Raw genomic sequence first — 19,675 nt, 5'->3', positions numbered from 1 at the left:
TTCAAATGCTCCAAGGAAAAAATTATGCATATAGAGACATCCGTGGTGTGTGTGCGCGCGTGTGTGCGCGTGTGTACATGCTTGGGGAGACATATGATAAAGCAAATGGAGTAAAATGTTAACAGTTGGTAAATCTTGGCAAAAGGTATAAAGATGTCCTTTGAACTACGTCTTATGTTTACAACTTTTCATAAACTTGGAATTATTTCCAAATTTTAAAAATATCTTTTTTAAATAAGGAGTCCCAAGGCCCCCATGTCACCACCAGGAACAGTCACTTTGGCTCCCACTTTCTTCTGAGCTCCCAGCTGGACGCCTCCCATCCCCCCAGGGGCAGAGTGGAAACAGGACCACTCAGCCCTCATGCCTGTTGCTTCTCACACCCAGGCTGTGCCTGTTTAGAAAGTGTCCAGGCCCAGCACGTGATGGCTTTGTTCCCCGTGGCTGCCTGACACTCAGAGAGGTGGCCAGATCATAGGTGCCCGGGGTGTCGGGTGCACCTGTCGCCCCTCACACTTCACCTCCACCTTCAGTCGGAGGCATTATTCCAGCTCACCCAGCTGGTGCACAGCTGGTCCAGAGCATCGAGGGCATGGAGGGGCCTTTCATTCCCCTGAGCTTGGAGAAACTCTCTCGAGACAACCAGAAACTTCCCGCAGATGGGGCTTCCTCACACAGGGGTGGCTGTACAGGGAGACTGAGGCGGGGACCAGAGCAATACATCAGGAAGGCTTTTTGGATTTTTTTGGACAGGAAAGTAGGATTTATCGGTGGGTGTGAGTAAGGAGGGGACAGCGCCAAGGCTCTCAGGAGTGCAGGGCCCGCCATGTGTCCAGGGGCCACGACTAGGGGTGTATTTGATCCCGCAGGCATCTGGGATGAGCCGCTTTTCTGCCACCATGTTTTCAAATTCATCCGCGTTAAACTTAGTAAATCCCCAATTTTGGGGGATGTGGATTTTCTGGCGGCCAGGGAACTTGAACTTGGCCCTGCGCAGGGCATCAATCACGTGCTCCTTGTTCTGCAGCTTGGTGTGGATGGACATTATGACCTGGCCAGTGTGGACCCTGGCCACCGTGCCCTGGGGCTTTCCAAAGGCACCATGCATACCTGTCCGGAGCCTATCAGCTCCAGCCCAGGGCAACATCTTGTTGACACGGATGATGTGGAAGGCGTGGGGCTGCACTCGGATGTGAAAACTATCTTTGCCACAGCTTTTCATGACGTACGCGTTGGCACAAATACGGGCCGCCTCCGGGGCTTCGGAGGAGAGCTGCTCATACTTATGTGACACCACGTGGCCACAGAGTGGGAGCTCAACCACTTTTGCCTTCTTCCAGCCCAGGTCAAAGATGCAGATCTTGGGCTTCCCTGGTGGCGCAGTGGTTGAGAGTTCACCTGCCGATGCAGGGGACGCGGGTTCGTGCCCCGGTCCGGGAGGATCCCACATGCCGCGGAGCGGCTGGGCCCGTGAGCCACAACTACTGAGTCTGCGCATCTGGAGCCTGTGCTCCGCAACGGGAGAGGCCACAGCAGTGAGAGGCCCGCGTACCACAAAAAAAAAAAAAAAAGATGCAGCTCTTAGCATCAGGGACACCTCAGCAGAAGCCAGACTTTGGGTACCGGTCTGTTCTCACCATACCGGTAACACCGGGAGGGGCGGCGGCCCACAGCGACACCAGGATCTTCAGGGGCGCGCCAAAGGAAGGCTTTTTAACAGAGGGGCATCCTGGATGAGGTCTTCAGGAAATGTAGGATTTGTGTTAGTTTAGAGGAGAAAGGGATTTCACGTAGCCGGCAGCGCGCCCAGCGCAGAGGGGCTGGAAGGAAACTGACCCACAGGAACAGCAGAGGCTGGGAGCTGCCTCCAGGGCAGTGGCCGTTGGAAGGTTCCTCCCCTCCGATGTGGCCACACAGCCGCAGGGCACGTCCCGGGGTGAATGGGGAGGGACGGTGACTGGAGGGTGGACTCCACTTGCTGGAAGGGGCTGGGGCTGACATAAGGCCCACATACAATTCTGCCCCAATCCTGCCCCACCCAGGGCAAAGGCCGGCCCCCTGAATGGGTGGGGCAGCGTGGAAGGAGAGATCTGGGGTGAGACGTTAGGAAACTTCCAAGAACTTGTCTCTCCTGCCGTTAGAATAAAGGAAGTCGCTGGGAGGCTGTGGTGTGTGAGTGCATATGTGAGCGTGAGTGAGTGTGGGTGTGAGTGTGTGTGCGCTGACTGCCCACACGGCCGACCTGACCATCCTGCAAGAGCACAGGATGGGGGCAGGGAGGCCGGGGCCAAGGCTCCCCCGTGGGACATCAATGCAACACTTTGGGGCTCCACTTTTAGGTAAAATTGGCCCCTGAGGGAGTGAGGTGAGGTCTTATTTACACCTAAACTGGGAAACCAGGGGCCCCCCTAGCTCAGCAGCTGTGCAGCCCTGCAGACCTTGGGTCCCCAGGGAATCTGAGGACGGCAGGAGGCAGAGGAAGCCCGAAGCACGGGAGACAGTGCCATCCTGTCCCTGAACTGTGTAGCTCAGTGCGGAAGGTGCACGATGGCCCCGAGCCAGGTCTGGGACAGGATGGAAGGGCATCCGAGACCCGCCAGACCTGCCTGAGGCCTGGCCAGAGGCCTTAAAAGCCACTGCCAGGGACGGGTCCCTCCCCCTGCCCCCGACAGAGACCCACACCTGCCCTTGGTGCGACCTGGAGAATCCGGAGGGGGCTAGGCAGGATGAGCACAGGCCAGAGCAGAGGGTCCCGGGGCAAAGGGAACCTGCGCGGGAGTCAGAATGGGGCATATTTCAGTATTATGTGCAGTATTTTCCTGCACATCAATCGATCTAGTCAGACACCACGCATTCCTTAGGTATGCGCCTCATGCCAAACTTATGCTAGAAGCTGGGTTTAAAACTATGAGGAAGTGTTACCTGCCCTTAAGTAGCTGACAGTCCAAGAAAGGAGACAGACAACATGCGTTAGTGGGAAACGGTGAAATGAGAAAGCTGTGCCCTTAGAACCCGGGGAGGTCAGGGAAGGCTTCCTGGAGGAGGAATCAGCCATGCAAGGGCTGCCCCCGACGGTGCTGAGCGGCCGCCTGGCGAGCCTGTGGGAGTCACAGACATGCTTGGTTGCGGTGGGGAGTTGGGGTGTCAGCTGGGGTGCACTGTGGCCGGCCTTCCAGGCCACACTGACAGGCAGGGCTTTCTCTTGGAGGTGATGAGAGTGAAGGAATGTAAGAGAAGAGTGACCCGGTCCCATGTGCCCAGGGGTGGATCTCCGTGGCTCAGGGTGGAGGAGGACACGTGAGAGGGCTCTGCCGGGCGGCAGAGGCCAGTCCGGCGCCTGGTGCAGTGATGGGGCAAGAGATGCTAAGCGCCTGAACCCGCCCTCCACGGGAGTGATGCTGGCGATGAGGAGGTGGGGGAAATACTAGGAAATAAACCAGGTCAGGGCTTCCCTGGTGGCGCAGTGGTTGAGAGTCCGCCTGCCGATGCGGGGGACGCGGGTTTGTGCCCCGGTCCAGGAAGATCCCACATGCCGCGGAGCGGCTGGGCCCGTGAGCCGTGGCCGCTGAGCCTGCGCGTCCAGAGCCTGTGCTCCGCAACGGGAGAGGCCACAACAGTGAGAGACCCGCGTACCGCAAAAAATAAATAAATAAATTTTTTTTAAAAAACTCATGTACTTTATTATATGTACATTAGACCTCAAGGAAAAAAATTAAGGGTGATGGATTTGAAGATTTCAGATGGGGAGCAGTCTGGGGGAGGACGAGGCCCTGTGGTGCAGGGTAGAAGCAGGTCCCAGGGAGGTTGATGGAGTCTGGGAGGGGAGGGAACCCGCGCCCCATGGACAGGAAGGTCATTCAGTTGTGAATGATTGTGAAACAGTTAAGAAAAACTACTTTGGAAAGTGGATGCTGCTGTGCTAGTTTATTCGCAGGCCCTGTTCCAATGACGGTGCCGGTCCCAGCCGCCCTTTCCCTGTCTGTCCCCAGGCCTGGCCCCCAAATCCACTGTAGCATCTGCTGAGCAACACTGTGGACACCCACCTGCCCACACACCGCACACACTTACAAGGGCCAAACCTGGAAAAAGGCTTAGTGACACCACAGGAACGGAGTGGCCCTGGCTGGCCCACTGACACTTGAGGCCCTGGTTAGGGTCATCCTGGTCATACGGGTCTCCTTTTCCTTGGGATTGAGCTCTTCCCTAGGAGACTTCTGGCTCTCACACATGAGATATCCCCCATCCGCTCACTAGCCTCCCCAGGGCCTCCATGCATGTGACACGGGACAGACCTGGAAGGCCACAGGGGACAGTGAACGCTGGCTGCCGGGCACAGCAGCTGTCCTCACTAAGATTACAACCAACCCAAAACGGGTAGAATGCTTACTTCATGAGTCTTCGTTTTCTCTTCAATAAAACTGCTAGGTCTCAATTCATTTTTAAGGGAGAGAGACATCAGGGTGACAGTTCCTACATTCCTCAAATTCAGACTGAGCTAAAGGCAGGCCGCAGTCCGGCGCCTGCCTGTGAGGCTCCCAGCTCAGACAGGGTACGTCCCAGGGGTTCGGGGCAGCACAAGCTAAGCCCTGTGCAAAGATTCTAGGTCGGCAGGAGAGTGACCTAATTAAACACACAGGCTTATTCTTAGCCAAGGAGCCCCAATTAAGGCCCCTGGGCAGCCACAGCGCAAAGGCACAGCTCTAGAAGTAACCGGAATAATTATTTTTAAACAGCAGTTACTTACTTCTGATTATTGAAGTAGCACATATTCATCATAGCACGTTTGGAAAATACAGAAAGTACAGACAAGAAAATGCTACCCGGAGATAACCACTGTTTTTGCTTATTTCCTCATGGTCTTTTTTTGTACATATTTACATGTTTGGCCTTCGGGGAAATGTTTATTCACATAACGTAAGTGAAAAAAATACAAAATTATAAACAGTGCGATCCCAAATTTGTTAGGGTTGCCATAAGGCTAGAGTTCTGTATCCTGTCTCTTTCACTCAGTATTAAAACACAAACGTCTCCTCCACCTCATTAAATATTCAGCTGCTTGATTTTTAATGACTGCACAGCGTCCATCATATAGGATAACGTATACACTCTCCCATAGTGATGGGACATTTACATTGTTTCCAGGTTTTTAAATAACTTTACAATGGACCTCCCTGTATAGCTCTGACTTTTTTTCCTGGGCTAGATTTCCAGAAGTAAAAATTATTTAGGGCTCTTATTATACGTGACCAAACGGCTTTCTGAACATTGGAAGTGATTGGCACTGCTATGAGCAAAGGATGAGATATCATAGCGCCCATGGCATATCTTAACTCCTGTAATAACAACCAGAACTCCTTTACCTACTGGTGGTAGATCCAGGTCCAGCCCAGAGGCAGTGTTAGCAGATACCAGTTCCTCAGAGCCACCTGGACTTTAGAACAAAGCACAGCCCGGGTCTGAGTCAGCTTTCACTAGGCGAGGCTGCTGGAACAAACAACCCTTCAACCAGGAAGCTTTCTCTCTCACCCACATTACTCATAAGATGTGGATCAGCTGTGGCTTTACTCCAGATGCCTTCTTGTTCTGGGACCCAGGCTGAAGGAACAAGTCCCGTCTCCATTCTCATGGCCAAGGACAAAGAGACAGAGCAGAAGCCCACCCTTACAATTTGTATGGAAACACAAAAGACCCTGAATAGCCAAAGCAACCTTGAGAAAGAAAAATGGAGTTGGAGTAATCAGGCTCCCAGACTTCAAACTATACTACAAAGCTACAGGAATCGGGCTTCCCTGGTGGCACAGTGGTTGAGAATCTGCCTGCTAATGCAGGGGACACGGGTTTGAGCCCTGGTCTGGGAGGATCCCACATGCCACGGAAGAACTAGACCCGTGAGCCACAACTACTGAGCCTGCGCGTCTGGAGCCTGTGTTCCGCAACAAGAGAGGCCGCGACAGTGAGAGGCCCGCACACAGCGATGACGGGTGGCCCCTGCTTGCCACCACTAGAGAAAGCCCTCGCACAGAAACGAAGACCCAACACAGCAAAAATAAATTAATTAATTAATAAACTCCTACCCCTAACATCTTCTTTAAAAAAAAAAAAAAAGAAGCTACAGTAATCAAGACAGTATGGTGCTGGCAGATAAACAGAAATATAGATCAATGGTACAGGATAGAATGCCCAGAGATAAACCCACACACATATGGGCACCTAATTCACAGCAAAGGAGGCAAGAACATACAATGGAGAAAAGACAGCCTCTTCAATAAATGGTGCTGGGATGGGACTTCCCTGGTGGCGCAGTGGTTGAGAGTCCGCCTGCCGATGCAGGGGACATGGGTTCGTGCCCCAGTCTGGGAAGACCCCACATGCCGCGGAGCGGCTGGGCCCGTGAGTCATGGCCACTGAGCCTGCACGTCCGGAGCCTGTGCTCCGCAACGGGAGAGGCCACAGCAGTGAGAGGCCCGCATACAGCAAAAAATAAAAAAATAAAAAATAAGTGGTGCTGGGAAAACTGGACAGCTACATGTAAAAGAATGAAGTTAGAACACTACTTAACACCATACACAAAAATAAACTCCAAGTGGATTAAAGACTTAAATGTAAGACCAGACACTATAAAACTTTTAGAGGAAAACATAGGAAAAACACTGTTTGACATAAACCACAGCAAGATCTTTTTTGACCCACGTCCTAGAGTAACAGAAATAAAAAGAAAAAGAAACAAATGGGACTTAATTAAACTTAAAAGCTTTTGCACAGCAAAGGAAACAATAAACAAGACAAAGACAACCCTCAGAATGGGAGAAAATATTTGCAAATGAAACAATAGACAAAGGATTAATCTCCAAAATAACCAAACAGCTCATGGAGCTCAATATCAAAAAAACAAACAATCCAGTTAAAAAATGGGCAGAAGACCTAAATAGACATTTCACCAAGGAAGACATATAGATGGCCAAGAGGCACATGAAAAGATGCTCAACATCACTAATTATTAGAGAAGTGGAAATCAAAACTACAGTGAGGGCTTCCCTGGTGGCGCAGTGGTTGAGAGTCCGCCTGCCGATGCAGGGGACATGGGTTCGTGCCCTGGTCCGGGAAGATCCCACATGCCGCGGAGCAGCTGGGCCCGTGAGCCATGGCTGCTGAGCCTGCGCGTCCGGAGCCTGTGCTCCGCAACGGGAGAGGCCACAACAGTGAGAGGCCCGCGTACCGCAAAAAAAAAAAAAAAAAAAACCTACAGATACCAATTTTCACCTATCAGATTGGCAAAACTCCAACAAGATAATACATGCAGCGAGGCTGTGGAGAAAGAGGAACTTTCCCACATTCCTCGTGATAGTGCACGTTGGTGCAGCCCCTTCAGGAAGGCAAATTGGCAGCATCTACAAAATTAAGAGAAATCCTTTGACCCATCAGTTCCTCATGACACTTCAGAATGACTTGTACACATCCAAAATGACCACATGGACAAGAACATGGACCACACTGCAACACTGTTTATAATAGTAAAAATAAATAGGATATAGTCATCAACAGAGGGCTGGTTACGTAAATAAGGTCCCTCCACAATGGAATATCATATATATATATATATATATATATATATATATACACAACCATGAAAAAGAATGAGGAAGCTCTCCATCTACTAATAAGGAAAGATCTCCAATGTATGCCAATAACTAGGAAGGAAAAAAGGTTGCAGAACAAATAATGCACTACATTCGTGTAAAAAGAGAGGGAAAAGAACCCATATTTGTTTGCTTGTATTTTCATAAAGAAACACTGGAAGAATATATAAGAAACTAAAAACAAGGTTTCAGAGGCCAGGGAAGGCGGTAGAAACCAGAGATGGAGAAGAAGGAAAAGAGACAGACTTTTCACAGGACACCAGCTCATATTTTTGGATGGTGAGCCATAAAATAAATTAAAAACTACAGGGCAATTTTCATATAAAGAAAGTGTAATTATAACCAAAAACAAAATCATACCCTGAACCCAGCAGTCATTCTTTAGAATGAAAGACATATTTTTAACTTTATGTTGACAAGACAAAAAGCATACATAAGACCCAAACATTTCAAGATAACTTATTCCTAGAGTAATAACATGATGTGAATTAAAGCAAAAGGATGAATATAGTCAATAGTTGGATGCCAGAGAACCAGATGGACCAACAAACTATGAGAAACTGGAATATACGTTTTATTTTCATTCCTGTCGTGTTACTATGGAAAAAGTAAAGTGTTTGCTTGTCTGTTTGTTAAGTGGAAGGAAGGGGGGCGGAGAGGGAGAAAGGGAAGGGAAGGAAATGAGGAAGGGCAAATGGAGGACCAATGAGTCTACGGATAGGAATGTAAATTGGTGCACCCTTTTTGCAGGGCAATTTTGCAATATCTATAAACACTTTTAACACACATGCCCTTTGACCCAGAATTCCCTTTTCTGGGAATTTACGCAACAGATATATCCCCACAGCTATGTAACAGATAATGTGGCATATAAAGATTTTTAACGCAGCAGAGTTTATAGAGCAAAAAAAAATACTCACCAATAGAAAACTGGTTAAATTATGAGGTGCCCTAAAATGCAACCCTCTACAGAATGAGGTAGGTGTGTCTATACCAAAACGAAAAGATGGCTGCGATATTAGCAAGTGAAAAAACAAGTTGCAGCGTAGTAAACACCATAATCCTATTGCGTAAAGATAAAATATGATTAAGGACAAGCATGTCTATAAAAATTGTCTGGAAGGATCCAGTGACGTCTGCCAATAATGGGTCACTCAGAGGAGTGAGACCAAGAATTAGTCTCACTGTTCAAAAATTAGTCTTTTGAACAGATGATGTTTACCATGTGCATGTATTACTTTGTTTTCATTATGGTAAAATATACATAATATAAAATTTCCACTTTAACCATTTTTAAGTGTACAGTTCAATGGCATAAAATACATTCACAGTGCTGTGCAATTATCATGACCATCCATCTCCAGAACGTTTCATCTTCCCAAAAGGAAACTCTGGACCCATTAAGCAAGAACTCCTCTGTCCCCCAGCCCCTGGTAACCACTATTCAATTTTCTGTCTTTATAAATGTGCCTATTCTAGGTACCACATGAAAACGGAAGCATACAATATTTGTCCTTTTGTGTCTGGTTTGTTTCATTCTAAATTTTTTCAAGGTTCATCCATGTTGTAGCGTGTCAGAATTTTTACCTCTTTTTTTTTTTTTTTTTTTTTTTTTTTTTGGCCACGCTGTGTGGAATGCAGGATCTTATTTCCCGGACCAGGGATCGAACCCGTGCCCCCTGCAGTGGAAGCGCGAAGCCCTAACCACTGGACCGCCAGGGAATTCCCTATCCCTTTTTTTTATACTGTAAAACTTTATTCATATGACTATGCCTGAGGACATTGTTATAACAATTTTTTTCCTAAAGTACAATAGATCTATAATATTATATTAGCTTCAGGTGTACAGTATAGTGAGTCAATATTTTTATAGATTATACTCCATTTAAAGTCATTATAAAACATTGGCTATATTCCTTGTGCTATACATTACTACCTTGTACCTTATTTATGTTATACATAATAGCTTGTACCTCTTAATTCCCTACCCTTATTTTGCCCCTACTCCAGCCTTCTACCCACTGGTATCCACTAGTTTGTTCTCTATATCTGTGAATCGGTTTCTGTTTTGTTATATTAATTCATTTTTATTTTTTAGATTCTAGAATTTCACCCCTTTTTATGAATGAATCTTATTCCATTACAGGAATATGCCACATTTTATTTATCGATTCATCTGTGGATGGATAATTGGATGTTCCCACCTTTTGGCTATTATGAATGATACTGCTATGAACATGGGTATATACCCGTCGATTTGAGTCCCTGCTTTCAAATCTCTTGGCTATCTACCTAGAAGCGAAATTGCTGGATCGTATGGTAATTCTATGTTTAATTTTTGAGAAACCTCCATACTGAGTCCCAAAGTGGCTACACCATTTTATTGATACATTCCCACCAGCAACACACAAGGATTCCAACTTCTTCACATTGCATGTATTACTTTTATAACTAAAAATGTATTGAATTTTTAGAATCCCACCGTTTTACTTCAATAAGAAAGTCTCTAATGTTTTTCCTCTCACGAAAAATATTGTTAGATTACAAATTCCTGGAGATGAGGAATCAACGGTTTTTTTTAATGCATTAACCATTTGTTAAAAAAAACTGCAGTCCGTGGAGGCAGAAGCAAAGAAAGCCGCAGTAAACCTGCAAAGCATGGGCACGTCGGGACGGCGACCCCCGCAACCCCGGAGCCAACACCCGCAGCGACCCTGAGCATCCGGGTCTCATGGGGGCCCGGCACGTGCTCCAGAACCCAGGACACTCTCTGATTTGGCAACTCAGGGCGCACAAAACCCAGCCGGCTGCCGGGGCCCCGCTGGGATCTGCCTGAGCAGCCTGGCGTCCGATAGGTTCAGAAAGGGACTCCGCTTGGGGCACCAAGAGCCGAGTGGATTTCCCAAGTCGAGGCGGGATTTCTTATTAAGTGGGGCATCTTTTTGGCTCTTTTGGGTCATATGAGGGTAAGCAGCTCTCTCCTGAGGCTACCGCATTTTACCTACTTACCTACCCCCTACTTCACCGCCAGGCTGAACTTCAGGAGATGCTTTGCGAGTTTGCTGGGTCTTTACTCTCCATTTCATCAACGATGACAGATGCAGAGGAAGGAAAACCCAGAGCGCCTGCGCAGGGTTCGCTGCCTCATTTCCCTGGAGACCCAGCTGGGGCTTGGAAGCTGGGCCCTTCGGGGATGGGCTGTGGATGAGGGACTACCTCTCCCGCCTTTCCTCCCGGTTTCACTTCCAAGTCACCCCGCACAGCCATTGCTCCCTTCACCTGCCTCGACCCATTTTGCAGATGGAGCCGCAGAGGCTGTCAAAGCCCAGTGAAGAACTTGTTAGAGCCTCACCTCCGTAGCCGGCTTCATCCCTTTCCAGCCGGGCCCCTGCCCCCTCTCATCACCCCATCTCCCCTCTCATCACCCCATCTCCCCTCTCATCACCCCATCTCCACTCTCATCACCCCATCTCCCCTCTCATCTCCCCATCTCCCCTCTCATCACCCCATCTCCACTCTCATCACCCCATCTCCACTCTCATCACCCCATCTCCCCTCTCATCACCCCATCTCCCCTCTCATCACCCCATCTCCACTCTCATCACCCCATCTCCCCTCTCATCTCCCCATCTCCCCTCTCATCTCCCCATCTCCCCTCTCATCACCCCATCATCTCCCCTTGCTCACGTTGCTCCAGCCACTCAGGCCACCTGCTCATTAAAACCACCTACTCCTTCCTGCTCCAGGCAGGGATCTCTCCAGCCCTCCCAGATCTTCGCCCACGCTCTGCCTCGGGACAGGCAGGGCTGCTCTGCGGTCCAGACCAAATTCGGAGCAGAGGGGGCCCTTCCAGGCCCTTCCAGGCCCTTCCAATCTCAACACTGTGGGCGCTCCCCTTTTGGACCTGAGAGCCCGTTCACAACACTTCGGCCTCAGAATGGACTTACGCTTGGAAACAGAACAACCAGGGACAGTCTGGAGAGCCTCCAACCCACACAAAGCACTGGTTTCTGTGAGCCCCGAGTCTCCTCACAGGCTTCCAGTCTGAATACCCACCCCAGTTCTTCTTCCTCAACCCGTCGGAGAATGCTGCCCAGAAAACTCCCTCCACCACCCTTCTGTCCCCCTACCCCCAGCCACGAGCCCAAGGACCAGGGCCGGCAGTAAGGGCTGACACGCACCCACTCCTGCGGGGATGACAGAGAGTTTGTGTCTCTTCCCAGGAGAAAAATAGCAGCGATGACTAACCTCGCTGTGCGGCTTTAAGCTGCTCAAAGCTCCTGTGCCTTGATCCCCTCCACCTCCTCCCCAAGTATCCGGTAAGATAAAGAACACACATAATTATCATAGCCCCGGCACGGCAGGGACGAGTGGTACCCAGAAGGTTTAAATACCTTGTTAAGGGGGCTCGGTAGTAAGTGGGGAGCTGGGACTCAAATCCAGATTTTCTGATTTTTCTTTTCTTTTTTCAAAACACCTGTGTCTCATCCTCTTCGCGCTGGCTCTTTGCTAGGTCTTAATGATAAACAAATGCAAATGACAGTGTCTGGAGTTTAATGGCTTCGCCATTTCACTATTTTCATTTGCGTGAAGATCCTGTATTAATCCAGGCTAGTAAAAGAGTGCTAAGTCAGAGAGATCAGCTCGGTGCTTTGTGACTGCCTAGAGGGGTGGGATAGGGAGGGTGGAGGGGAGACACAAGAGGGAGGAGATAGGGGAATATATGTATACATATAGCTGATTCACTTTGTTACACAGCAGAAACCAACACACCATTGTAAAGCAATTATACTCCAATAAAGATGTTTAAAAAAAAAGAGTGCTAAGTAAGGAGAGCTTTCTGGACCCTCAAATCACAGAATCCTGGTGCTTACCAACGTGTATGCACTCATTTCCTTCCTTAGGGGCTCCGCCCCTCTCGCCATGACTCACTCTCCCTCCATCTTCCCTCTCCACAGGTCTGCCCTCTGCTTCCCAAGCAGCCTGACCACAGTAGCCTCAGGGTGCCCAGAGGAAAAGCCATAGCATCGGGGAGAAACTGAGCCCGATCTCTGGGGGTTAGATGGTCCCAGCATCTAATCTGGGGGAGGGCCAAGAGACTGAGGCTGTGGAGGGAGAGCAAAGGCAGGCACAGGGGGTCGCAAGAAAAAGGTCAAGGCTGGCCCTGACCACAGTCCCCAGGTTGGGTGCAGGAGTGAGGGAGGCATGGGACGGGTAAAGCAGGGCCTGCTGCGAGGACGGAGAAGCTGGTATGATGGAGGGGCGGGGCAGGCAGTAGAGGTGGAGTGTGGACCAGGCTGGACCAAAGTGGGAGAAGCTGGGCGGATACAGACTGTGGGGAGTTGGGGGAAGGGTGCCTGTGGTCACTGTTGCTGCCTCCCTGCAGAAGCCAGGGGTCAAGTTCAGACTTGCCTGTCCTAGCAACAGAGCCAACAGGGGCAACCTCAGCAAAAATAAAAGCGTTGATGAGAAGGAGCGTTCACAGAATGAAGTAGCAGAAACTAAAGTCAGAAAGGCATGGGTAAGGGCAGCCGCAGGGGCCAGCTCAGGGAGCCAGAACAGGGTGCCTCTGGCATGGGTCAGCAGCAGCCACGTTTCTCCGGTTCTCACGTCACCCCCTGCAGGAGTCAAAGTCCAGGAGAGACGGTCTCTCTGGATGGAGAGACCAGATGGAGTCATATGGCCTCACACCTTGGCTGGTGATGACTGCTTTCCGAGAGGCACCTGACCTTGGACACGTATTTCCCCAGAAGGAAATGCGGCTGCTGTATCCAAAGTAAAGAGTGAGTGTCACGAGGTCACCAGTCCGATAGTGGAAGGACAAACCTCTGAATCTGTCCCTAAAATTAAGAATTTGAGTTGCTCAATGGCTATCCAGATGTTCAAATGATATTTTGCCAATTGCCAACAAGTTCCAACCACTTCCTCTAGACATTTCACTCAGTCTTTTAGCTCCGGGTAACGGCAGCTGGTCACAGTGGAAGAAGAAATGTAAAGCACTGTGCATATAGTTACTGTTTGGGTTGTGACATTTCTCACTAGATTTCTTGCCAAACCTCACTCAGGTTTCTACATCCACCCACAAGGCATATGGAGCCCTCACTGGAAGCAGCCCCTGGGAGGCCCACCCAGCCCACCATAACTTCACACCCCGGGGGTGTGAAGGGCTAAAATTCTTCCCCAGCTGGACTAAGCAATGTCCCTACTTACACAGGGGAGTAATATACAAGCACAAGGACACAGCATTGTTTGAATTCCGAAAGACTGACAACTTAATGCCCATCAGGAGGCAACGTATGCAATTAATCATGGTTCATTCACTATTCCGCCACCACAAAGCAACAAGCAGTTCTCTATTTGTATTGAAATGGAATGATCTCAAGCTGTGCTATCAGAAGCAAGGCGCCAGATGTACAGAGTATGACACAACTTTCTGTAAAAAATGCACACAACTTTTGTTCCTCTCATATGTGTGTGTAGCAGGAACAAAATTATAAAAGTATAAGCATTTGGAGTTTCCCCGGCACCCCCGAAGGAAGAAGGGAGCCCCACAAAGCAGTAGAAGAGGGATGAGCGAGATGGAGAGTCAAGGAGACAGTCTGGATTACCTGCAATAATGCTGTACCACATTTTTAAGGAGTTTTGCAGGGTGGTACTATAGAAGGCAATTTCCATTTCTTTGGGCCATTCAGCATCTGAACTTCTGTCTATGATAAGAAAACCTCCTCTTTAGAAGGCAGAATCCCAGGAAACCCCTGGCAGTCCAGTGGTTAGGACTCCGTGCTCCCACTGCCAAGGATACAGGTTCAATCCCTGGTCGGGGAACTAAGATCCTACAAGATGCGCGGCACAACCAAATAAATAAATAAATAAATATTTAAAAAATAGAAGGCACAGGATCCCCTTCACAATAGAAGCAGAAGATGCCAGAAGCTCACTTTCCCAATTCACCTTGCAGGTAGGGTGTGGACCCACGCATGGCTCCACCAATCAGGCAGACTCACCCAGTGTTTGAATCAGAAATTAGGAACATAAAGCAGCTGTGATGGCAGGACATTCACTCTCCAGGGTGGCATTTGCAACCAGGGTCCAGAGTGGGCATTGGTGGTGTTGTCAGCTGTAGTCACCAGCACCGTTGTCGGTGGTCATTGTACTTTAATCAGACCAACTCTGGGACATGATTTGGGGGTTGGTCTCATCTGCAGAGCCTCCCAGCTATGAGATATCCAGAGAGTACATGAGCACCCAATACTGTCTAATAGAAAACAGTGATTTTTTTTTTTTTTCTTGGCTGCATTGAGTCTTCGTTGCTGCACGTGGGCTTTCTCTAGTTGCGGCCAGTGGGGCCTACTTTTCATTGCGGTGCACAGGCTTCTCATTGTGGTGGCTTCTCTTGTTGCAGAGCTTGGGCTCTAGGTGCATGGGCTTCAGTAGTTGTGACGTGCAGGCTCAGTAGTTGTGGCTCACGGGCTTAGTTGCTCCGTGGCATGTGGGATCTTCCTGGACCAGGGCTTGAACCTGTGTCCCCTCCATTGACAGGATGGATTCTTAACCACTGCGCCAACAGGGAAACCCGAAAACAATGATTTCTGTTGCTCCCAATCAAGAATCCTCACTGAGGTGGAACAAAAACCACATTCACAGAAGGATAGACAAGATGAAAAGGCAGAGGGCTATGTACCAGATGAAGAAACAACATAAAATCCCAGAAAAACAACTAAATGAAGTGGAGATAGGAAACCTTCCTGAAAAAGAATTCAGAATAATGAGAGTGAAGATGATCCAGGACTTCGGAAAAAGAATGGAGGCAAAGATCGAGATGATGCAAGAAATGTTTAACAAAGATCTAGAAGAATTAAAGAACAAACAAACAGAGATGAACAACATAATAACTGAAATGAAAAATACACTAGAAGGAATCAATAGCAGAATAACTGAGGCAGAAGAACGGATAAGTGACCTGGAAGACAGAATGGTGGAATTCACTGCTGCGGAACAGAATAAAGAAAAAAGAATGAAAAGAAATGAAGACAGCCTAAGAGACCTCTGGGAAAACATTAAATGCAACAACGTTTGCATTATAGGGGTCCCAGAAGGAGAAGAGAGAGAGAAAGGACCCAAGAAAATACTGGAAGAGATTATAGTCGAAAACTTCCCTAACATGGGAAAAGAAATAGCCACCCAAGTCCAGGAAGCGCAGAGAGTCCCATACAGGATAAACCCAAGGAGAAACATGCTGAGACACATAGTAATCAAATTGGCAAAAATTAAAGACAAAGAGAAATTATTGAAAGCAGCAAGGGAAAAACGACAAATAACATACAAGGGAACTCCCTTAAGGTTAACAGCTGATTTCTCAGCAGAAACTCTACAAGCCAGAAGGGAGTGGCATGATATACTTAAAGTGATGAAAGGGAAGAACCTACAACAAAGATTACTCTACCCGGCAAGGATCTCATTCAGATTCGATGGAGAAATCAAAAGCTTTACAGACAAGCAAAAGCTAAGAGAATTCAGCACCACCAAACCAGCTCTACAACAAATGCTAAAGGAACTTTGCTAAGGGGGAAACACAAGAGAAGAAAAGAACTTACAAAAACAAACCCAAAACAATTAAGAAAATGGTAATAGGAACATATATATCGATAATTACCTTAAACGTGAATGGATTAAATGCTGCAACCAAAAGACACAGGCTCGCTGAATGGACACAGAAACAAGACCCATATATATGCTGTGTACAAGAGACCCACTTCAGACCTAGGGACACATACAGACTGAAAGTGAGGGGACGGAAAAAGATATTCCATGCAAATGGAAATCAAAAGAAAGCTGGAGTAGCAATACTCATATCAGATAAAATAGACTTGAAAATAAAGAATGTTACAAGAGACAAGGAAGGACACTACATAATGATCAAGGGATCAATCCAAGAAGAAGATATAACAATTATGAATATATATGCACCCAACATAGGAGCACCTCAATACATAAGGCAACTGCTAACAGCTATAAAAGAAGAAATCGACAGTAACACAATAATAGTGGGAGACTTTAACACCTCACTTACACCAATGGACAGATCATTCAAGCTGAAAATTAATAAGGAAACACAAGCTTTAAAAGACACAATAGACCAGAGAGATCTAATTGATATTCATAGGATATGCCATCCAAAAACAGCAGATTACACTCTCTTCTCAAGTGCGCACGGAACATTCTCCAGGATAGATCACGTCTTGGGTCACAAATCAAGACTCAGTAAATTTAAGAAAATTGAAATCGTATCAAGCATCTTTTCTGACCACAACACTATGAGATTAGAAATCAATTACAGGGAAAAAAAAAGTTAAAAAACACAAACACATGGAAGCTAAAAAATACATTACTACATAACCAAGAGATCACTGAAGAAATCAAAGAGAAAATCAAAAAATACCCAGAGACAAATGACAATGAAAACACGATGATCCAAAACTTATGGGATGCAGCAAAAGCAGTTCTAAGAGGGAAGTTTATAACTATACAAGTCTACCTCAAGAAACAAGAAAAATCTCAAATAAACAATCTAACTTTACACCTAAAGGAACTAGAGAAAGAAGAACAAACAAAACCCAAAGTTATTAGAAGGAAAGAAATCATAAAGATCAGAGCAGAAATAAATGAAATAGAAACAAAAAAACAATAGCAAAGATCAATAAAACTAAAAGCTGGTTCTTTGAGAAGTTAAACAAAATTGATAAACCATTAGCCAGACTCATCAAGAAAAAGAGGGAGAGGACTCAAATCAATAAAATTAGAAATGAGAAAAGAGAAGTTACAACAGACACCACAGAAATACAAAACATCGTAAGAGACTACTACAAGCAGCTCTATGCCAATAAAATGGACAGCCTGGAAGAAATGGACAAATTCTTAGAAAAGTATAACCTTCCAAGACTGAACCAGGAAGAAATAGAAAATATGAACAGACCAATCACAAGTAATGAAATTGAAACTGTGATTTAAAATCTTCCAACAAACAAAAGTCCAGGACCAGATGGCTTCACAGATGAATTCTATCAAACATTTAGAGAAGAGCTAACATCCATCCTTCTCAAACTCTTCCAAAACATTGCGGAGGAAGGAACACTCCCAAACTCATTCTATGAGGCAAGCATCACCCTGATACCAAAACCAGACAAAGATACTACAAAAAAAAGAAAATTAAAGACCAATATCACTGATGAATATAGATGCAAAAATCCTCAGCAAAATACTAGCAAACAGAATCCAACACACATTAAAAGGATCATACACCATGATCAAGTGGGATTTATCCCAGGGATGCAAGGATTCTTCAATATACGCAAATCAATCAAGATGATACATCGTATTAACAAATTGAGGAAAAAAACCCATATGATCATCTCATTAGATGCAGAAAAAGCTTTTGACAAAATTCAGCACCCATTTATGATAAAAACTCTTCAGAAAGTGGGCATATAGGGAACCTACCTCAACATAATAAAGGCCATATAAGACAAACCCACAGCTAACATCATTCTCAATGGTGAAAAACTGAAAGCAATTACTCTAAGATCAGGAACAGGACAAGGATGTGCACTCTCGCCACTATTATTCAATATAGTTTTGGAAGTCCTAGCCACGGCAATCAGAGAAGAAAAAGAAATAAAAGGAATACAAATTGGAAAAGGAGAAGTAAAAGTGTCACTGTTTGCAGATGACATGATACTATACATAGAGAATCCTAAAGATGCCACCAGAAAACTACTAGAGCTGATCAATGAATTTGGTAAAGTTGCAGGATACAAAATTAATGCACAGAAATCTCTTGCATTCCTATACACTAATGATGAAAAATCTGAAAGAGAAATTAAGGAAACACTCCCATTTACCACTGCAACAAAAAGAATAAAATACCTAGGAATAAACCTACCTAGGAAGACAAAAGACCTGTGTGCAGAAAACTATAAGACACTGATGAAAGAAATTAAAGATGATACCAACATGGAGAGATATACCATGTTCTTGGATTGGAAGAATCGATATTGTGAAAATGACTATACTACCCAAAGCAATCTACAGATTCAATGCAATCCCTATCAAATTACCAATGGCATTTTTTACAGAACTGGAACAAAAAATCTTAAAATTTGTATGGAGACACAAAAGACCCCAAATAGCCAAAGCAGTCTTCAGGGAAAAAAATGGAGCTGGAGGAATCAGACTCCCTGACTTAAGACTATACTACAAAGCTACAGTAATCAAGACAATATGGTACTGGCACAAAAACAGAAATATAGATCAATGGAACAGGATAGAAAGCCCAGAGATAAACCCACGCACCTATGGTCAATTAATCTATGACAAAGGAGGCAAGGATATTAAATGGAGAAAAGACAGTCTCTTCAATAAGTGGTGCTGGGAAAACTGGACAGCTGCATGTAAAAGAATGAAATTAGAACACTCCCTAACACCGTACCCAAAAATAAACTCAAAATGGATTAGAGACCTAAATGTAAGACCGGACACTATAAAACTCTTAGAGGATAACATAGGAAGAACACTCTTTGACATAAATCACAGCAAGATCTTTTTTGACCCAGCTCCTGAAGTAATGGAAATAAAAACAAAAATAAACAAATGGGACCTAATGAAACTTCAAAGCTTTTGCACAGCCAGGGAAACTATAAACAAAGCAAAAAGACAACCCTCAGAATGGGAGAAAATATTTGCAAACGAATCAATGGACAAAGGATTAATCTCCAAAATGTATAAACAGCTCATGCAGCTCAATATTAAAAAAGCAAACCATCCAATCAAAACATGGGCAGAAGACCTAAATAGACATTTCTCCAAAGAGACATAGAAATGGCCAAGAAGCACATGAAAAGCTGCTCAACATCATTAATTATTAGAGAAATGCAAATCAAAACTACAGTGAGGTATCACCTCACACCAGTTAGTGTGGGCTTCATCAGAAAATCTACAAACAAGAAATGCTGGAGAGGGTGTGGAGAAAAGGGAACCCTCTT

The 19,675-nt window shown here is 46.3% G+C and overlaps 1 pseudogene; it reads right to left on the bottom strand.

Moving 5' to 3' along the window:
- Nucleotides 1-806: 806 nt before the first annotated feature.
- LOC101280080 (60S ribosomal protein L10-like) lies at nucleotides 807-14,616 on the bottom strand (annotated as a pseudogene).
- Nucleotides 14,617-19,675: the final 5,059 nt, after the last annotated feature.

Source organism: Orcinus orca, chromosome 13 (assembly GCF_937001465.1).
Source record: "Orcinus orca chromosome 13, mOrcOrc1.1, whole genome shotgun sequence".
Classification (NCBI taxonomy): Eukaryota; Metazoa; Chordata; class Mammalia; order Artiodactyla; family Delphinidae; genus Orcinus; species Orcinus orca.
This window is presented reverse-complemented; position numbering and strand designations above follow the sequence as displayed.